At 36.4% G+C, this 22,359-nt stretch overlaps 1 protein-coding gene across 14 annotated transcripts in view; it reads right to left on the reverse strand.

Moving 5' to 3' along the window:
* The window catches only part of LOC131079503 (lysine-specific demethylase JMJ30), a 153,752-nt gene extending 132,912 nt beyond the window's left edge, over positions 1–20,840 (reverse strand). For 7 of the 14 annotated variants that reach the window (XM_058017464.2, XM_058017463.2, XM_059219895.1 and 4 more), the window contains exon 1: positions 20,552–20,838. The gene's annotated coding sequence lies outside the window, so the exon portion shown is untranslated. Of the gene's footprint in view, positions 1–19,914; positions 20,155–20,387; positions 20,407–20,551 lie in introns of those variants that run through there. The other 7 variants (XM_059219899.1, XM_059219897.1, XM_058017460.2 and 4 more) reach the window with 4 other exon arrangements.
* Positions 20,841–22,359: the final 1,519 nt, after the last annotated feature.

The raw sequence follows: 22,359 nt of genomic DNA on the forward strand, positions 1-22,359 counted from the left end.
AGAGTTTGATTATGTAGCATCGAATGGCAAAGATATGTAAGTGAGCAAGTACTGGAGGCTTTCTTAAGTTCTGAAGAAAAAGAGAGGTATACTGTGTTTGTTCAATTTTTGACAAATTAAATAGCAATCAGGTTCATCATTAGCAGCCATTCGTAGTCTGTTTTGTTGTTGAAAATCAGATTCCAGAATTCTGTATAAGTGTTTGTTGAATCAGGTTGAGAACAGAGTCAGCAGTGTCAAATATCATTTGTACTGATTTGTTGAAGTTGTGATCAAGTTATGTGAACAGGATTATTTGGAGGTTGAAGACAGTAAACAAAGTTCTAGTTGCAGATCTTTATTTGTTTTCAGAAATACAGAAACACACTAATTTTCAGTATTGGTTTCACTGCATTATCTTGCAGTTATACAGAGTCTATTGACATTAAAACTTGTTACATTTAGTATATTTTTCTGTCTTAATGTTTCAGATTGGTGGAATTCATTGGTATAGTTGATCTGAATATAAACATACCATGTAACAGAGTTATTTCTGGAGTTGGTGCTTAAATAACTGTATTGTGTATTTGGAGAGTTGGTGCTCTCATAAGAACTTTGATTGAGTTGGTGCTCATATAGATAGGGGTTTGGTGACCTTAAACATTGTATTTGAAGTTTTAACTGTGAGGCTGGATTAGGACAGTAGATCCTAGCAGCATTTCTCACCGTGGTTTTCCCATCTTGGGTTTCCACGTAATCACTTGTGCATTGGTGTCTTCATGTGGTCTATCTTTTTTAGGTTTCAGTTTGGTGTTTCCATTTCAGAATTCATATTAAAAGCTTTGAATAAGTTTGTGAAAAAGATTAATTGGATAAGACTTTAAAAGTTTTATTTACTACTGATTCACCCTCTTAGTACTAAACCTGTGTTCTACATGTTCTACAGTTTTATCTTACTCTAGTCACTGGTACCTCTTTAAAGACTCAAAGGTTAGTGCCATATAATGCCTAAAAAAGCTAGCAGATGCTTTAGGTTTAACTTACAAACCCATAGAGAGAGGAAGACCACAATTAGATGGTAATCTTGTTGATACCATGGAATCATGAGAAACATGCATCTCACTCTTTATGCATGTCCAAATGGAACTGTGCCTCAAGTTATGGTTGTCATAGAAATCCCAGTCATATGTTTGGACTTTACTTGTCTAGAGACTTCATAGCAAAATTTGGGGGTTATTTATCTTTGGATTGGACTCATGTTTTTTAAGCATAAAGTACAGTACCAAGTCAAGATTCCAGCAAAACCCATTGCTGTACATCATGTTGAGCATGAGCCCCAAGCTAAAACTGATTCTAAGCGTACCTCAGTAGCCGAAGAGGAGCTCTCTTCATCAAACTTTTATGTTCATGAGAATCAAATTCCTGTCTTAGATGACCAACTAGATGAATGGGTTGGTGAAACTTTAACCTCTAATCCTTATGCCTTCGATGCCACTAGCATGGGAACCTATATGATACATAAAGAAAAAACTTTCATTCCAAAGGTTTCAAAATAGATTTTAGAAAGTTCAGGGATGTAAAAATTGTATTTTGATGGTGCCAAGAGTAAAATTGGAGCAAGGGTTGGTGTTTCCCTAGTTTCCTATAAAGGAGACAAGTAATGGAAGTATTATAGATTGGATTCAACTGCACTAACAATGTTGCAGCATATGACACACATTGGTTCATGGGCTAAAGTTTGCTGAGAAGAAAGAGATCAAACCATTGCAAGCCTAAGGTGATTCAAAGTTAGTCATAAAGCAAGATCACAATGCATAACAAAAGCTCATTAAGGAAGGCCTAAATATAGAGAGTTTGGAATCTGCAAAAAATTATTGCAAGGCATAAATTTTCAAGCAATTCCTAGGAAACAAAACACTGAAGTTGATCGGATGGTTTTGATTGGTTCTCAATTTGACCCTATTGAGGATTTTCTGGCAAAGAAAGATCATGTGAAACTAGACATTAGAATTGTTGTTCTCGCTAACAAGTATTTGACAGTGAACACCCCATAATTCTGCAACATCATCATCAAGTCCACATACTCTTGTTTGAACTCAAAAATGGTGAGTTGCTTTGGCATCTTGGAGATGTGAGGCCTTGGCTTCTGCAACCAGCTCTTGTTGCTGATTTCAGCACATCTATCAAGACCTGCATCGTATACCGCCTTAGCTCTCTCCGTAGTCTTGTAAGTCATGGAATGATGTGATGGAATCCCAAAGGTTTCACCAATAGCCTCCGGAGTCAGGTTGGCCAAAAGCTTTCCACTCTCCGTTGAAATAGTCCTTCTCTCCCACTTGTATGTTTCGCACATTCCAGGATCAACTCTGGACATTGAATAGATGAAGGGAAACCTGTTGCTGCAACAATTCCGCTCTTAACAATCTTGGCAGCAATAGGTGATGAATTATGTCCGGCTGTTCCAAACATCCTGATCAGGAAAGCAACCAAGTTGAAAGTCCCCAGATTTGTGTCGCTGATTTCTTTCTACCTGGACATCATCTTGGATTCTGGAAGGAATCCTTTCATCTCAACCTTGATCTGTGCCTGTCTGGAAATAGTCGTTGCCTTACTTGACTCTGCCATTCCTACATAACCAAAAATAAATCAACATTAAAATTATTGCTAGGAATGAAATAGAATGACGGAGAAGAATTTCCAGCTGGATAATTCCTAATTAGGAATAAAATAAAACCTCCGCGATCAACTTCTGAAAAAAGAAATAAGAAATTCTTCAAACCTGACCTTTGCCACCTCTCCAACTTTAACCTTTTCTACAAATTCGCACGTGAAAAATGAATTGCATTTGCTTGCTTAAATAGAATTCCTCCACCAACTTACCAAGTTGGCAAAAGACCAAAAATTGGCAGATACTTTAATGATGCATCATACTTGCCTCTTCAACATGCCATGCAAACGGGCTCCACCATCATCATTGAGTTTCAAAATGGAATTTTCCATAAATGCCTTGAGTTATGCGTCATAACTTGGAATATTCTCCTTTGTTGCCAACTCCCTGATTTTTCCATTTTTGAATTTTGGAAGGATATTTGAAGATTTACTTGAGATTTTTTACTTTTATCCACTTGGCGAACAACCCTAGGAGAGAGAAAACTTTAGGAGAGAGAAAATTTGATTCATGAAGAATTTTCTTTGAAGTTTTGAACTTTCCTTGCTCAAGAGGAGATTTTCATCAATTTTCGACATCTATTTTTTCGGAACTTTCCAAAATTAGGGTTCTAGGGTCAAGGAGAGAAAATTCTCTCACAAATCCAAATCTGAAAAACAATTGAAATTTGGATAATTTTGATGCCTGAAAAATGGATTTTTTCAAAAAATTTCCTTAGGGGAATTTTCTTTTTCAGTTCATACCTGACCTTCAATTTCTTTGCCTCGAAAAATTTCATCTTTTTGAACTTGGGCGTGGAAATCATCATGTCATGGAGGAATTTCATCATTTGCCAACTTTCCATGGCATACTCATTCTAGCACCCTTTTGCACACTTGGGCACCATTTTCACCATGTGGTGGAAATTTTGACTTTTTGGTTGTTTCCTTGACCACCTCCTTTTAGTGCCCTCAATTGCACCTGAGCGCTAAATCACCTTGGTGGAGGAATTGTCACTTGGCATACCTTTACCATAACCTCCTTCATTTGGCGCCCTAGGCTGACTTTGGGCACCATTTTACCTTGATGAAGGAATTTTCATTTTCCTTGGTTTTCCATGACACACTCTTTTCAATGCCCATACCTGATCTTGGGCGCAAATTTGCTACTAAGGAGGAATTTTGGAATTTTTCAAGTTTTCCATGGTGCCTTGGTTTTGGCGCCCCAAAACCATCTTGGGGGCTATTTTGCCAGTGTCAAGGAATTTCATCTTTTTGACTTGTCCGTGGCACCTTGATTTTGGCACCCAACACCCTAACTCAGGCGCTATTTCCACTACATGAAGGAATTTGACTTGCTTCTTTCCAAACTTTTTAAGTCAATTTTGAACATTTTCCATGATCAGGATGCCATTTTGGGAATTGAAGTGATTTCCATATTTTCCACTTCTGGAATGTGAACCCATACTTCGCCATTTTTTTATCCATTAGCTTGCTTTTTGACTTTCCAGATTTAGGAGTGTTCAGGAATGCTCAGTCTTCAGTGTCTGCCTGCGAAGAATCTGCCACAAATAGACTTTCCAAAAATAGAAAGTGTTTCAAAATGTTAGAGTTAAGGCAAAACTGGACGTAGAGACACTAAAACTAGAAACTTACTAAAAATAGAAATTACTAAAAGTAGTAAGTTTGATTTTTAGCAAACTTAGACCAATCCGGGAGGCAATGAAATCCCTAAAAAATAGTAACTTTCTAAAAATAGAAAATTGCTCAGAATTCGCTCAAATTTCACGAGCAGGTTCCTTAAAGGGTCCTGATTCCAATGCAACATTCAGTTTTTCCAAAACCCTAAAGGAAATGCCTTAAATCCAAGTTTGAAGGATGAAACCCTAAAACAAACAAAACAGGCTCCAGACTTGGCCAAATTTAATCAAACGAGATGCAAACTTGATCAAACTGACCCCCAAACACTTGCAAACTCAAAGGACTAACGAGACTGCCGCGAAAAGACCCAAAAACCAAAACCAAAGACCAAGAGGGCCTAAAAAGTAGGGTGGTCCCCATTTGGAATGGAGTGTCAGCTGCTAGGATATGTTGTTGTCATTGATGTTTAACGATAGCCTGGCCGACCATGCCAAGAAACCTAAATCCTACCCCATTGCTCGCCAAGGCCTTATTTTGTTAATATATGAGCATCTGAAAGGTAAAGCTAGGGCTAATAGGGAAGACCCCTTTGTGGAGAATGCCCACATTTCCGAGGGTTATGATGGCTCTGATTCTGATGAAGATTCTTCTAATCTTCCTCTGCATAAGAAATTGAGGGTTAGTGATGAAGCTAAAGAAGACACGGAAGAGAATGCTAGTTCTGAGCAGGAACAGGGGAAGGAGGTGGAAGAAGAGGCGGAGAATGAGCAGGAGGAGGTTGAGAGCGAGGAAGGGGATGAGCAAAGAAAAGAGGATGTTGAAGAGCCAGAGGCGAAGGATAATCCCTATGTCTCGGATAACAGGGATGATGTTCAGCACAGCATGGAGGAGGGAAACCCTAGGTCTGTGGACTCTGCCCCGGTTATGGAGAACGCGGAATCCATTCTGAATGCTGCCAGAAATAGTACCCTGGAAATGTTCAATTTTCAGTAATGGGTGATTGATAACATCTCTAGCATTCAAAATAAACAGAGAGACATGGATTATAAAATTGAGTATTTGATTAAGGATACCAACATTAAAGGTAAAGAGGATGATGCGGAGGATACTAGTGATGCAAAGAACGAAGAAGAAATTCTGAACTGGCCGGAAAAAGACATTATTAAAGGAGATTTGAAGCATCTTGAAGATGTGAGAATTATCAAAGAAAAGGGTGAGGTTGATAATGGTCTGATAAACAATCGGATTCAAAAAACTGAGAATGTTTTTAAGAAATTCATGGAGCATAACAACAAGCAGAATAAAGAAACGGTGATCATTGATGACGAGCCGGCCTCTAGTTCTGTTCTACAATCCTCCAGACGCAGAACTAGGCAAAATACTAGTGAGCTGGAGTTGAAGACCAAAGACAATCAACAGATGCAGAAAAACAAAGAACTGAAAGAGGCAGCTAATGCGATGATGATGCTGGTCAAGGATGCGGAAGAGACTATAAAGATTTTCATCTGATATGTAATCTGGTTTTAGGTTGCCAGTCTCTCGCTGGCCTTGTGTTGCTCTTTTCCTTGGCTGTTGTTCTTTTGCAGCCTTTCTCTCTTTGTTCTGTTCTTTCTAGTTTCTCTTTTGCTTACCTCATCATTATGTAAGCGGGTTTCGGGTCCCTTAAAACCTGATTTTCCTTAATCAAAAAACATATTCCTGCTCCGGTGATTGCAGATTGGTTTATTGGGATCATGGTTTGGTGCATGGAGTATCTCTAGTATCATTATATTCTTCTGTATTGGTTTTGGTGATCCGGAAAGCCTAATTGATCATATCATATGATCTAGTTTTGCAGTTTGTTTTTTTTATCAGTGTTTTGCAGAGTTCAATATTTCCTCCGGTATATTCCGGTGTGATCAGATTTTGAGCTGATTTTTTGGGATATTGTTTGGGATGGTCTTGTGTATCCTCCTTTCGGATGGTTCATGATTTGGTGCTCCGCAAGTTATCTTTCTTCGTGACAATTGCTGCTGTTTGAGTGTTCTTGAAGTTCAAATGTTGATCGATGAAGATTTGATAAGTGGTGTTGGTATAGCTGTTACTGATGATTCTAACGTGCTTGTTGGTGTTTCCTAATTGTGTTCTATTTGTTTTGATGATCTGCATTGATCATTGTGCGAGTTCTTGGTGATTTTGCTGAACCGGTGATGTTCTTCATGTTATGCGGTATTCCTGGTGGTGTAGCGTGTTGCGATTGATCTTGGCGTGATTACTGGTGGTGATGAGCGTTTGGAAATTTGATTTAGGTCCATGTTATGTCATGTATATCATTATATTGGTCTGGTGGTTGATCTTTGTATCGTGTGATGTAATTTTGTAATTGTGAGTTCAGGGTTTAGCCGACCTTGTTGTCAAGGTTGATGATTTGTATAAATAGGTGATATATTCTTGTAATTTAGGTGTCAAGGTTATGTCTGCATTATCAGAGAGTGATGTATGTGCAAACAAGTGATTCATCCTTCGACATTGTGATTGAGCAGAGATTGGTGTTGCACAGCAAACATATGTGCTTAACCGGAACTGTCATCAGGCATTTGCAGATGTTGTTATTGTAGTTCATTTGTTTTCGGATTGTTGTCCGAACATTTTGTAAGTCAGTGAGACTTTCTTGTAAGGTAGTGAACCTTCCCTGAGGGTTGTAGCCTTTTGGGTTATTATATCTTAAATTGTAAGCTCTAGGCAATGTGTCTGAATGATGGTGCATTCCCCATTGTAATATTTTCATATACTACTGCAGAGTATCATCTTATTATGGGTAGGTTCCCACTGTGGTTTTTCCCTTAACCAGGTTTTCCACATCAAAATCTTGGTGTTGTGTGTTGTGCTATCAATTTGCTTATCTTTGTTGTTGTTGCAGTTTATCAAATTTGTATTTGTGTTTGAGTTTGTAGATCCGGTAGAAAATTGATTCACCCCCCCCCCCTCTCAGTTTTCTCTCATTGTTGTTGCCAACATGGAGTGATGTGTGATTAGGTCACAACACGTCCCTCCTATGATCAGGATCAAATTAAGGAAATTCTAGCTGATCATTTGGTCTGGAACTATATTTCTCCTGACAGTATCACAGACATCTTGTCGAATGTCCCATGTGAAGTGCTTAAAGATCGAATGAAGGAAATCTGTTAAGGCATCGGTTGCTAAAGATGATATTTAGGATGATCTAGAAAAGAAATGTGTATATGCTCAAAACAGATTATCTAAAGACATAAGGAATATGAAAGTTTGTGTGGCAGATTCAAGCAAAGTTTATAGATATTGTTTCCAGTGGCCTACAGATGTGGAGCAATTCAAAGCAAAAATTGACTCTATTGGATCTGATTGTGTTCCTTGGGTAAAGCGTTTGATATTTTCAGTGATCTTGATGGTGTGCAGAGAAGAAAGATAAACTCCTTGCAATCAGACCTTATATTCTATCAGAAACAAAAAGATGTGGTAAGCATATTCTTTAAAGTAAAAGAGATTGTATAACCTCGATTAGAGCATTTTTCTGGTATTCTCATTGAAGCTAAGAAGTGTGAGTGGAAGATCTCTATTCCTGGTTCTTTATCAGATGCAGTTGATGTAATTGTACAGAATGATAGTTTGAGCTTGAGTATCCATTTGGCGATGAACTCATGGAAGACCTTCCTTCCTGAGTTGAAAGAAAAATATAAAGAGGATATTTGAAAAGCGGGGATGAGGTATTTTTGTAATGAAGTTATGTTTTTTTCCACCTTTGTCCTTGATGTAAAAGGGAGAGAATTTTTGGAGATGTTTGGAGTTTTTTGGGTTTTGGAAGCTCTATCTAAGGGGGAGTTTTTCTAACAAATCTTTTGAAGTATTTTGCCATCAATGACAAATGGGGAGATTGTTGGAATTACTTATCTAAGTTGTCATTAATGTCAAATCTGGTGATCCGGATTGGTTTGGATTGATATGTGAGATGTTGTATATGTTGAGTTGCAACACAATGGAAGATAGGTATGTATGTTACAGATTGCAGATCGTTGTTGTTACAATTGTTGTTGCTGTCACAGTTTTTGATATGATTATTGCCCCAGAATCACGAGGACATGAGTATCTGGATGTGAGAGTTTTTGGTGTTGGTTGAGACATTTAGTCTTGTGCTCTAGAAGCTGTTCTCCGAATGTCATGCATCAGTTATATGTTTAGATATGCTATGATGAGCAGATTATTGTGCTCCAGTTTATTTGATTTCTAGTAACAATCATTTGGTGCTTTGGTTTTCACATCTTGAATCGTGTAATGTTGACTTGGATCGTGATTATTGCGCCCTGGAATTTTTGGTCTTAGCTATGATCCGGTTGTTCCGTTTTTGTGCTCTGGTAATTGCAGCATTCTGGTAGCATGTTATTTTGGTACTTCGAGGATATGTTAATTTTTGGATTGGCCAACTTTGAAGACTGGTGTTGGTATTCTGCTTTGGTGATTGTAGCGTGTATCCTAATCATTAAAATATTCTTTTGAGAAGTATCTTTGAGGCCGACTTGATGTATATTTTCAAATTGATACATTAATATAAGATCTCCTTAGGTTTAAGTGAAAAAGTGTGGAAGTATATGTTGGGAAGAATAAGATTGAGTATGTTGCAAAGAAGTGAGCATGAGCGAAGAATAGAAATAGTATCCGACAAAGGTGAAGTGTTGGTTAAGTATGAGAGGATTGGTGCAATGAGTTGGTGAAATGTTTTGCAGATGTTCTTAACCGAATCTGCTGCAAACAGTCAGTATATTGCAGTGAGTTGGTGAAGCGTTTTGTAGAAGTTCTTAACTGGATCTACTGCAAGTAGTTAGTGCATTGTCGGAGCTTTAACTGGAACTGATTTCATGCATGCATAGATGCAACTTTCTCAGTTCACTCTTTTGGCAATAAGCCGATTGTATCTAAGCAATAAGCTCTTCGGGCAGTGAGCCTGATTTTGTAACCTTATATAACTAGTTATATTATCTTGAGTGTTAACCCTCTCCGTGGTTTTTCCCTTATTGGGTTTTCCATGTACAAAAATCTTTGGTCTCTTTTGTGGCTATGTTATGCAATTCATTTCTGTGTTTGCAAGGATAATTAAGATTAAGGTAAGATCAGCATATTATCTGTTTCAATTTTAGAATTTAAGTAGAATACTTATTCAACCCCCCTATCAATATTCCAGTTTGTTCAACAATTCAACCCTAATGGCCAAAGTGCAATTAAAAGAAATATGATAGCAAACGAGAAAGACTACAGAGATGTGGAAATTGCTCTAGGAAAAATAGTAATGCTAGCCAGGGTTTAACAAACTAAAGAAAAAAAACTTTCCAGTTTGGGTACAAAATATGACAAGGTCATAGCCTAAAATTATAAGGAATTAAATGGCTATGACAAGAAAGTGGTCCAATATACAATTGAGGTTCTCCCTAACACTAAACCTGTGAGGCAAAAATATAGATCAATTAATCCTAAAGGTAGAGCCCATAATGAAACAAGAATTGACAAAGCTTGTTTGATTTAAAATTTATTTACCCCACCTGATGTAGACTGGTTCCTCTAAACTAGGAGATAATTGATTGCTCCCTTTTCTTGTTGTGGTTGTTTGTAACAACTTAGACTCTTTGAGTCCAACTGTTCATGTACATACTATTTTTAAAAGTTAATGGGAGTTTAGGAGTCCAGTAGTGGTGTTGCTCCACCAAGAGTCTAGTCTATAATTTAGGGAGTGCTCAAGCTTAGTGTAGTTGTCTGGTGATCAAGGAGATGGGAACGGAGACTCTTGTATGGTCCTTTCTAGATATGTAAATATAATGTGACTGTAACCGATCAAAAAAATATAATGTGACTATCTTTTCTTGTACACTGTCTTACTGGGTATATTTTTATTTTCTCTTTGTCTACTGTGTAGAGAGACTCACTGCACCAATTTGGTATCAGAGCATTTTAAGAAGCTAGGGATGCAGGCTTTTGAGAAGAATTTTATTACCTGAGAGAAGACTCCGAACAGCTAGACTAAATGTGTTATGTAAATGTTTTACAATCTTTCTACTGTTGTAGCTATTTTGAGCATAACAAGTCTGTTGGTGTGATTGGCAAGAGAAGGAATGATTGTTTGTGATTGGTGATTGGTGAGAGGTGTATCTGTTTAATGTTTTCTTTGCTGATGAAGATTGGCCTTTTGTAGAGCCAAGGCATCACTTTGACTAAAATATTTACTCGATCTCCCTTCTTTCTTCAAAGAGCACCTTCTTTGTTGTTGAATCTATGTTGTCGTCAAAGCCAGTTTAGGTGTGTCCATGATTGCTTGGCTGGTCTATGTAGAAAAACTGTTCAAATCCAAGTTTGTGGTAAACAAGATTCAAACCTGTGGTTGCATGGAAGTATTCAACAGCCGAGGGCAGAAGACTTATCATCATGTAGAAGATTCGTATGTGCTAAGAGCGGCATGGAATTTCTACAGCTGACTGCAATTTTTTGGGCTATCAAGCTGTCAAAGGTAGGAGAGTTGTTTATATATAATAGAATTTGTTAGTTGTGAGCGGATACTGTGGAGGATGCAGTCATCATAGGAGAATGCCTCATTAAGGATGTAAATAAAGTGTCATTCCTTGGAATCATCAAGGAAAAAACTCCCCAAAATGTTTCTGATAAGACACAAGTAGCATTGAATTGTGAAGAGGCCAGGTCCAATTGCCATGATAATAAATAATTGATGATCTGCAACAATTTAACATAAGAGTTATGGCTGTTTAAAGAGCGTTAATGGTGGGATGCATAATTTTCTTAAGAAATAAGCTTGTTCGAGATTTGAGTTCTCTATGGGCTTAATTTCCCATTCCAATACCTTTCCTTTTCAACTGTAACATGCCGATGACAGGACTATCAGCAAAGTTATAATAAACATGAATATTTATCCTCACCATTCTTTTTCACCTTCTCACATCTCTTCAACACTTTTCTTGTAGATTTATTTTTGTTTGCTTCCTTATTGTTCCACGCCTCATAATCTTCCAATATGCACCATAACTCTTCCAACTCAATCTTTAATTTTTGTGACTCCTTGATTTTATGCAATGTTTCTTCTTCCAATTTGCAGCTATTTCCTTAAATGTTTGTCTCTGATTTCTGGTTAAGTTATGGGTTTTTGTCCAATAACTTGATATGAGAAGTTATGGGTTTCCAAAGTTAAATCTCTTGATTTTTGCTTGGGGCGCGTTTGAGTCATCTTTGTCTGTAATTATTTACTGGAAAAGTCACTTCATGTTTCCCATTGATTATCTCCTCACTATAATGAAATGATCTCCCTTTGCATCTTATTATTGAAGGAGCCACTACCTTTCACATACAACTACTGTGCTTTGATAACTTATAGTTTAATTTAATCTACTTTTGTAATGTCCCCTAATTAGTTACGCTTTAATTTAACCCAAATTTGGCCAAATCTATAAATAACTAATTGGGTTTTATAGGCATACCTTTGTATATTGTTTTCTTGCAATAAAATTAGAGAACATATATGAAATGATACTTAAACTGAAATATGAATTATATTAAATGATATCAAATCTGCTATGTTAATGACTGTTAGAATTATATTTGTTGAATATGATCAGATTATTATATTTCCTAGATGAGATCAGATTATTATATAAAGTCAGTTTGTAAGTCAATTACTAATCAATTCCTTTAGTCCATTAGTTGGATAGGGTGTCCAAGAAACCATCCCTCCTAGGCCCAAGGGCAGAATACCATATCCCCCTTGGTTCCATATGGCAAGTGTTAGGCATCCATCATGGAGTGGCGTACCCAACAAGGTGTTCTATCGTTGTTCCCCCTCATCACAACCACCTTCTCTCTTAAGCCCAAGAGTAGATGTTTCACCCCTCTTGGTTCCATGTGGCAGGTGTTAGGCATCCACTATGGAGTGGCGTACTTAAGAGAGTCCCTCATTTACAATAAATCATTTATTATATTTATTCAATTCATGACATTATGATAATCCATTATATCTGATATAATTGTCACATTCCATTATATTACATTAGTGCCTTGTATTGTGTTATCATCAATATTTTCTGTTAGTATCTTTGTATCAGTATTAACCATTTATTGCCATTATTCCATTATATTGAATTTATTATTCCTTAAATTATTTACATCATATGGAGTCACAACATTACAATATTTAGTGCAGCCTGAATTTAATTGTATTCTGTATTCCAGAATTAATGTGTAGATATATATTTATACGTCCAGTCTGACACTATTATCATTTTAATATTATTTATCTAATTTGTCTCTCAAATTAATATCTATTAATGCCCTGGTCCAGACCTACGAGCACGATAGCCCAGCAAGGGCATGAAGCCCGCGAGCTGCCAGCCCAATGAGGGCCTTCACAAAGTATCTTTTGCCACCCGATACGGGGGCACGAGCCAATAGGCTGAACCTATTCGGCTAAGAGCCAAGGACTGAGGGGTATCCATTCCGCCAAATTTGCCCGGGGCACAACCCCAACCTCATCCCTTATGATGTCAGAGCCTTGCACTCAGCAAGACTTGATCCCTGGTGGGCTCATTTGGAGCCATTCAACTTCACCAGTAGACCAAGGGCCCATTGACAATGCCCTCTATTTGATTAACACTATACACAACAGTTACCATTAATGATATATCAATAAGATTTAATATAATCATAATATGTTGACTGCTATACTTTAATATTCTAACAAAAATTGGTCTACATACCTGTTGCTGCCTGCTCCTATTTTCCTATTCTGGCAGACCTGAAGATTCTTCCTGTGCTCCTTTCTTACCTTACTAGCAGACTCAGATCAATACTCCATGTTTATTCCCTCCTCTCTTTTCCATCCTGGCAGTTTCTATGTATATTCCTTGCTAGCAGACTTTATAATTTCCTCTATGTATTATGAATATATATGAAATTAAGTATGACACCAAGAACCAAGATGCTACTGCCTGTAACTTAGTAACAGTTCTGATCTGATCCAATCCATGGTGATGTTCCTGGATGCTTTGATTCCTTTCCTTTGTATCTCTCAATGTGAGGGAGAGGTCACACCTCTTCATCATGCATGCCCTTTGGCAAGGGACACACCCTTTCACCATTAGCATCTTTTTGAAAGAGTGCAACTCTTCATTATTTCTGCCCTTTGAAAGGGACGTAACCTTTCATAATCAGGCCTACACTTCTTATTTAAATCAGATGTGCACTTCTCATTTCGCAATTATCCCCCTCTCAAATGAGGTTCTCTTCTCCCTTTTATATCTCATTGTTGAGGGAGTCACAACTTTTCCTTCCATGTCTTTTGACCATTCATTAACTTAATTTAAATTTTATTATTATTATTTATTATTAAATTCTATTTCAAAGTGGGGACATCACAACTTCTTATTTCTAAATCACTAATATGAAAACTAGCACCACCTTATTGGCATTAATTTTGGCACCACTTTTTAATAGCCTACTCACTGGAAATGTGCAGCTATGTGCACTGCGATTGGTAGCAATTTGGCACGGGCATGACAGTCCGCCCTTCCCAAGATTGCTTGTCCTCGAGCAATCACAATCTAGGATGCTCTTGGAGTTACAAGGATCCCAAATCAACCTTATAGATTTGTAATCTCTAGTCATTGGTCCTCCTTGTGATGTAATTAGCTTCTGATTCAACCCTCTGATATAATTAGGAATTGAAAACTTTTCTCTAAGTGATGCTTCTCTCATTGTTTTGGTTATGTCTAACTCTATGCTACAATGGTGTCTCTAGAGAATTAGGATTAGTATACTTGTCTCAACTAAACTGTCCATATACTCCTCTAAGGTTGTAAACTATAAAGGTTGATATCATCCTCCAAGGTATGAGGACAATTAATTGTCCAATATTCTTCTGGTGCATGCACTAGTCTTCCCCAGCAACTCAACAACAAAACCAAGAGTTGGAAATTGGCAAGGTCCGTAATTTAAGATAAGTTTTCTCTCATCCTCAGAGAGAAGAAACACAAAGACATCTTGTAATTTTAGCCTATTTTGAACCAAGTAGAGGAATTAACAGTTTGAAAACCAATTTCCTTTTTGGCAAGAATTGTATTTTCAAAGAACAATTTGGTTGGCCCAGCATTTCCATAGTTTCGTGGATATCTCTGAGTCAAAGCAAAAGGGTGAGCTTCCCATATATTAAGATGAGAATTAGAAGCATGAGACATACATCTATGACCTTAAACGCAATGTCCTTTTTTGGAATGGTTTTATATTCTTTTGGTCCACTTTTGAGGTTCTCACTTTTGAAACTAGTACAATCAGAGACTTTCTAAATAGATCTCAAAATTCTTCTCTCCTTTCATTGGGCCTCAGAATCCATAGGGTGACTATCATAAAAGTCATTGCTTGTTCTGGTAATCTCATTTGTTTTATTCTCCAATTCTAAATATTTCTTTACAAAATGATCACCATGAGTTTTAAGAGTAGAACCATCATTTTCACCAACTAAAATTGGGACAAACTCAAACAAAGATTTGTCAATTGGGCAGTCCACATCTAAATGAATATTGATTTGTATGAGAAACTTCGATTTTCTTCCCCTAAATTCTTTTGATGCCTTTAGGCATCCCATTTCAGCCTCATGACATTGGCTGATTATGATTAGATTGGTGTGTAGTATAGCTTTCATTTGATTATTAGCCTATATATTTGCTATTTGATTTTTATTAGCCCAAACAACCCGGTTGGCAAATTTCAGATCAGCTATTGATTGTGTAAGAGCCAATGTGATGTTTTCTACCAATATTTTTCCTCCTCCGCACTTAGTCAAAATGTAAAACATAGGAGCATTATACTTATGCACTATATGTGGTTTTATCTGCCTTGGAATAGTAGTGAATGCAAACTCCTCTGCTCCTTTCCCAAAGATAACAAAAAGATTTTCACTCTACAATAGAGTCCTTTCATAGATAGGTGGTAGGAATATGTTTTCCTTATTATAATCCAATAAACTAACTTCCCTCTTCTATATGAACTTACATGCACTAGTGTAAGTTTTGTAGGGGAATGTTACAAAGGTTCCATCCAATGAATACCATAATAAGAAGATGGGTAATACTGTATCATGGCCATTTCCCATAGCAGCTAGAGAGTTTTCACAAATACTCCTTGCTTACAAAAAATCATTCTTATGCACTATGCTCTATCAGGTGATTGTGCTAGGTGTTTGTTATGAAACAATATGGTCTGCTTAACCCAAGTACAATAAAAATTCTGCTCATTCGTTTATATAGAATTAGATTTTAAACTTGAAAAAGGACAAGAAAGATTGGCTTGATCATAATGAATGAGATCATTTGTTGTCATGATCTTTTGCTTTCTCATTTCATTTTCAACAAAGATCCCGGGCAATGAATACAAACTCTTGATTGTCATTGCTGACATCCAAAATGATAGCAAAATGTTGCATATTCCGTCATGATGAATTATGGGACTGTTGTGAATACAAGGGTCCCACTCCTTTGTGCAAAGTCGATTTTAAATTTGAGTTAAGGGATCTAGGTGTCTTTCATTGCAAGTTATATCTTTTACTTCAATTAGCCTCAAGCTCCCCAAGGTGACTATATCCATTATAACTTCAAGTGTCATGGGATGAAAATGTGATGAATGTGTCCATTGTTCTTCAATGTCCATGTTGGTCTCTCCAAGAAGTAAACCAAAAGTCTCCTTCTCATGGCTACATGCTAAACAATCAATTATGGGAGTGTTGTGAATACAAGGGTCCCACTTCTTTGTGCAAAGTCAATTTTGTATTTGAGTAAAGGGATCTCGGTGTTCTTCATTGCAGGTTATATATTTTACTTCAATTAGCCTCAAGCTCCCCAGGGTGACTATATCCATTTTAACTTCAAGTGTTATGGGATTAAAATGTGGTGAATGTGTCCATTGTTCTTCAATGTCCATGTTGGTCTCTCCAAGAAGTAAACCAAAAGTCTCCTTCTCATTACTACAAACTAAACCATCAACAAGCTCATAAGACTTGGAACAAGGGAGTTCAAATCTCCCTTGGTCAACTTCCATTTAGTCGATATGTATCGTCATGGAGTTTTCTTGGTAAACTTACGATTCCTCCTCATGGGGGTCAATCTTAGACAAATCATTCCTCACAACAGCATAACTAATATCTTGCACATCATCACCGTGCAGTCCAATCATTTCCATACCTTGCAGATCATTTTTACATGGATCAATTACTTTCATACTTAAAAATTGGATGAATGTTTCTTGGACATCATTTGCAATTAGTGACACTTCTTCGACACAATATTGGCTCTTCTTCTTCTTTGGTTTTAGCAACTTATTGTGGTTTTGAGTATAACTTCTCTTCTGTTGTAATTACTGATTCTCTTGGATATTGCTCCTTGATCTCCTCCTTAGCCATTTTTCTTATGTACTCATATAGACCTATTTTGTTGGGAAACTATTACCCGAGTGCCTCCAAGTACTCATCAAAGGGAACACAAGCTTTTGCATGATCTGGCAAACTTTGATATTGGTTAATTTTAGGGAGCTCAAGTTTGTACAATAATTCTTGCATAAGATTCATGTTTTCACCCTTTTGTAGACTTTCAAGTCTTTTTGATTAGAATGTATCCAACGTTTTAGTTTTACCCCATAGGTTGGCAAGACTGTTGTTCTTTGGTACCATTTGTAAAGTCCCTTTCTAGAACATTGCTTATTTTTGTCTTAAAACAATACTTCAAATTCTAAAATGATAATTGCATTTATATTTAAAAATGCATTTTAAATCAAATTCATGAATTTTATTATAATATTCAAATAATCTGAAAACAATCGTATCTTGATTTTCTGCTATTTTCCTTCTTCCAATTTGCAGTTATATCCTTATATGTTTGTCTCTAATTTCCAGTCAAGTTATGGGTGTTCGTCCAATAACTTAAAATGAGAAGTTAAGGGTTTTCGTCTGAGATACCGGTTCTTGGGGAAAAAGGTTGGATCTGGGTCCTGGTTCTTGCCCAGTCCTGGTCCGAGCCTGGTTCTCCCTGGGTTTCACCCGGGTCCTGTCCAGGTGGCCAGGTTCTCTAGGACCCACAGAGAACCCGGCCACCTGGGCAGGACCCGGGTGGAACCCAGGGAGAACCAAGGCCCGTGGCTTCCCAAAAACGGGGCCCACGCGTCATAAAAGTCAAAAAAACAATTAAAAAACAACTGTGTCATTTATCTGTTATTATTTATGTATCATTGTATGGGAAAGTTACATTGTATGTTTCGTATTTGTATGTTTGAACATATATAATTTTGATGTTTGAACATATATATAATATATGACATATGTATATATATAATATATATATATATATATATGTACAGACGTACCCGTACCCGTACCCAAGAAAAACAAAATTGCCGAATCCACGAATTCGTACCTGAATCCATATCCGTATCCGTACCTGAATCGGTAACTTAGGTTTTCGTCCTTAAATCTCTTGATTTTTCCTTGGAGGGTTTGCATCGTCTTTGGCTGTAATTATTTACTTGAAAAGTCACTTCATATTTCCCATTGATTTATCTCCTCCCTTTATATCTTATTATTCAGGGAATCACAACCTTTCACATACCACTACTGCCCTTTGATAACTTTATTTAAATTTTAATTTAATTCTTCTTAATTCTAAATTGCGATTATGAAAACTAGCCACCTTAATAGCACTAACTTTGGCGCCACTTTTTAAAAGCCTAGTCGCTGGAAATGGGCACCTATGTATGCTGCGATTGGTAGCAATTTGGTGGGAGCATGACAATGTTCCAAGGATTGTCTCAAGCAACTATGATATAAGTACGAAAGGTCTTCAAGTCCTTAGCAAAACTGGAAGCTCAAGTCCAAAGAACTATGGCAAAGGTACAAGGCAATAGATATAGAGCGCCGCTTAAAAGCTCTTAAGAAGATAAAAGTGCTAATGGATGCTGAATGGAAGACTCTCCAAATAACTTTGGAGAATCTATGAAGTGTCTCCTTCCAAGTTTAAATTTTTTAACTTTGAAATTTTGGCTCAAGCACCCTATTATGCCCAATGGATACAATTTTTTAAGTCCTTATTCTTTCTTCAGCAAAAGAACCCCTGTGAGATGCCAAAATTGTACTGAATTTTCACTACAACCGCAAAAATATCATTTTTCCCATAGTATTTTGCTGGGTTTTTCTTGCCACAAAGCATTTTGAAACTTTTGGAGGCTTGGAGAAACCCTAGCTGTTGGTTTCCTTCAATCTAACGGCACACAAGAAGTTTTGCTATCTAACAACAGGAAGTTATCAAAGAAATGTCTTGGCGCGTTGGCACATTAATAGTGGTGGGCCTGCAATAACTTTACCATTCAACATCAAAAGGTCTTTGCTAGTGGCAAGGCCCACACATCTTTTGTTAATTTTAGGCTTCAAAGACTTCTAACAACATGCCACATGACTCACAATCAATGTTTCAGGTAAAAAGAGTGTCATGTTTTCATGAACAAGAAACAAGAGTCATCCAATTTGCCACATCATCTTAGATCTGGTAACCCACAATCAATAAGGCAAATATCTTAATGATTTTCAAATATGACAAAGCCTGCTAACAAAATTTTGATCGTTGTCAGAATTGAAAGAGGTTTTACGTTTAACAAAAGTAGAGAAGCAATTTTACATATGACAAACCTTCCCACTCCATCTTAACCATATGCAGCTCAAGAAAGATTAAATCAAGAAAGGAATTCACGCCGTCTCTTTCATTTTACTGCATAATAATTAAAAGAAAATTCCTTCACCAAAATAGGCTTTGTGCCTTGGATGTTTTGGGGGGTATTAGTTTGTTAGGGGTTTTTTTTCTGTAAACAAAGAGCCTGCTCATTTGCATCCAGATTTGGCTTTGTGAACATAAGCTTTACAAATCTCGTGTACAGTTTTAATTTCAATTTCCTTGTTTTTTTTTAAGCCCTGTAGGAACCTTTGTTACAAAACATGAAGCTTCCTATAGGGCTAAAATACTAGTTCAAACTTCAGACCTCTCTGCATTAAGAGAGATTGTGGCACACTGATGCAATCTCAAGCAATATCATAAACAAGAATCATCTGGATGCAATCAATGCCAAGTGAACCATTCATATCCATGAAAGATGTGTTCTTGTGGATCGATCAATACTCATAAAATAATCACCTGGATGCAATGAATGCCGAGTGAACCATTCATATCCATGAAAGATGTGTTCTTGTGGATCGATCAATACTCGTAAAATATATTGACTCAACGCTACAAAGCTTGAATCAAAAAAAATGCATCACATAATATCTATCCCTTATTGCTGCCATAGAGAATCAACTTGGACAACAAAGGCTGAACATTTCCACAAGTTAACCAAACGTCGTTTTAACGAAATGAAAAACATTGCAACAGGTAGAATTTTAACTTTGATAAGTTCACATGGTAAGTAAATAGGACATAGAAAGCGGAGCCCCAAAATAAGTACTATTCCACTGTGGAAAAGGCCACTTTCAAGCTTGGTGAATCTGATGACATAGAGATGCATAGATACAGTCAATAGTGGCATCTAAGTAGAATTTGCAGTGATTAAAATAGGATAATTTACCAGTAATTAAATGTTATATAATAAAGCATATCGCTGATGAGGCCAGCTTAAAGTCTCTAGTGAATTTGACAGAATAGATCCCCTCCATATAGCATTTAAGCAGGAGATTATATCCTCTCGAAGTGATTTAGAATGGACTAGTTTCCACCACCATCCAAGAAATAAAATAGAATAGTCCAACGGGATGAACTCAGCTGAAAAACGTCGTTGACGATTCCATGTCAAAGCTCAAGTTCAAATCTGCAGGATACATTATAAGGTGTTCAAATTAGATGAAATACAGTATCCAACTCCCTGGGAAGACCTTCCCAATGAAATATGGGGATATCAAATTCAAAAAAAACGATTCGGGCATTTGCAGGTAAACGTTCCACAAGTAAGGGCATTCAAGTTTGCAACGCCCGGCCAGGATTCGAATTTAAGAATTCTTAATCAAATCCAAATATGCAAAGCCAAGGTCTAGATGTTATTACCAAAAAAATTGTCGGAAGAATCAGAACAAAACTGAATGCGTTATTTAGAAGGAAAAGCTAAATCTTTAAGAAAAAATAAATCACATAGCTTCACCACAAATATATTGACACTTGCTCAGAGTTCAAAAGCTTGGAGCAATTAAAAACAAAAAGCCTAATCATACCTGTACAAATACATTGAGCACCATTAATTATTTTGTTATTCGTCTTTTTCCCAAATCCCTGATTCTTTTCGCTTCCTATTTTTTCTTATTTTCAAAAAACTATTCAGGATATAACCGGGCATGATTTTATCTACTCAGGATATAACCGGGCATGATTTTATCTACTCAGGATGTAACGAGGCAAACTTCGAGCGAATGCGTAACCGATCCAAAAGCATACCTACAGTTTTAAATCCTATTTCGCATTATTTGAAGTACATGTTCTAGGAGCTCAATTCTTTTTCATCAGTTTGTCGTACAAATGGACTTTATCTAATATTTTTGAATTGGAAATTGGATAGAATTGAAGATTAAAATGATACATCTATTTAAATGTTATAATGTTTGACTTAGGGAAGGCTGCCATTAATTATATAAGATAATTGTTGATATGGTAATTGTAATTATCTATATCAATATTAAGATAAATAAATTAATATTATATATTAAATAATTTATATAAAATATATGTCTGTAATATGAGCAGCTATAATATTTTAGAGATTAAATGAATTATCACTATAATTATAAAACAAGTGTCACATGGCAAGTATTTGTCTTTTTAGTATTGTAATAATAATTTGTTTTTGTTTACTTGATAGATGAGTTATAGCATATCAATTTAGAGCGGTAATAATTAAAAAAAAACAAATTGTACTACAACTATGCAATGGAGAGTGCCCACAATTGTAGTATTGTAATGAACAAATTGAAATTAATAGTTGAAGACAATATTGATGGTGTGGTGGAATTATTAGGACACTTTATCTAATTGTTTATTTAATTAGGTCCTTTAATTACTTTGTTCACTTAAAATAAACTTAGATGCTTTTTCCATTTATTTAATTAGGCTAATAATAGCTTAAGTTGTCTCATTCATTATAAATGTGACCCTTGGCACTAGCTAATTTAACAGAATCAACATCATTTAGAGACCCCATAACTATCGTAGTTGGAAAACCACAATGACCAAATTGCTTAGATCTAGAGGTCTATTTTCAGATTTAATATTACCTATGCATTGGGAGTTTCTAGGTGTGTATGTTCTTCATTGATATGTTTGGCACTTCGAGCTTATGATTTCATGTTATGGGTTGTATATGTTGATGACATAATATTCACTTGATATGATTTGTATACCTATTAGGCTATGAGGTGTGGTTAGTTGGGTGTGTTATCACTTTATATGGGTGTTATTTCAAGTATGGATATTAGCTCTTGATAGCTATTGATGCATATTTATACTTTTGGATTGAGTGTTTGTGTTTGGGATATTAGTTGAGGTAGGACTTATGCTTTTTTGTGATAGATTTTGTGGTTTTTATTTGGATGGCTTCTTACCTTATGTAGTGGTAGTGGCATGTTGGAGGATGAGAGCATTGATGTTTGAGATGGTGGTTACTTTGTTTCTTCTTACAAATATCTTGATAGAGCACATGGAGTACTTTTTTCCATTGGTAATATATGTGGCTAGAGGGATTGTTACCTTGTACATGTTTAAGGTTACTTGTTACCCCTTATGCAATGTATACAACAAGTGAGAGAATGTTGAGGTGTTGTACACCTTGCACAATGTTTATAATATCTTATTTATTATGTGTATAAGGAACCTAGATGGATGTGCATCAATAGAGTTAACATTCTTGTGGCCCCTTTATGTGTTCTACGTTTCGTATCATATATTTATTTAATAATGGGGGAAATAATTTAATAAAGTGAAAACTTAGTACCCAATATTTAATGTGGGGTCAATGGTTTGTAATCCCATG

Source organism: Cryptomeria japonica, chromosome 4, assembly GCF_030272615.1.
Source record: "Cryptomeria japonica chromosome 4, Sugi_1.0, whole genome shotgun sequence".
NCBI classification, from domain to species: domain Eukaryota; kingdom Viridiplantae; phylum Streptophyta; class Pinopsida; order Cupressales; family Cupressaceae; genus Cryptomeria; species Cryptomeria japonica.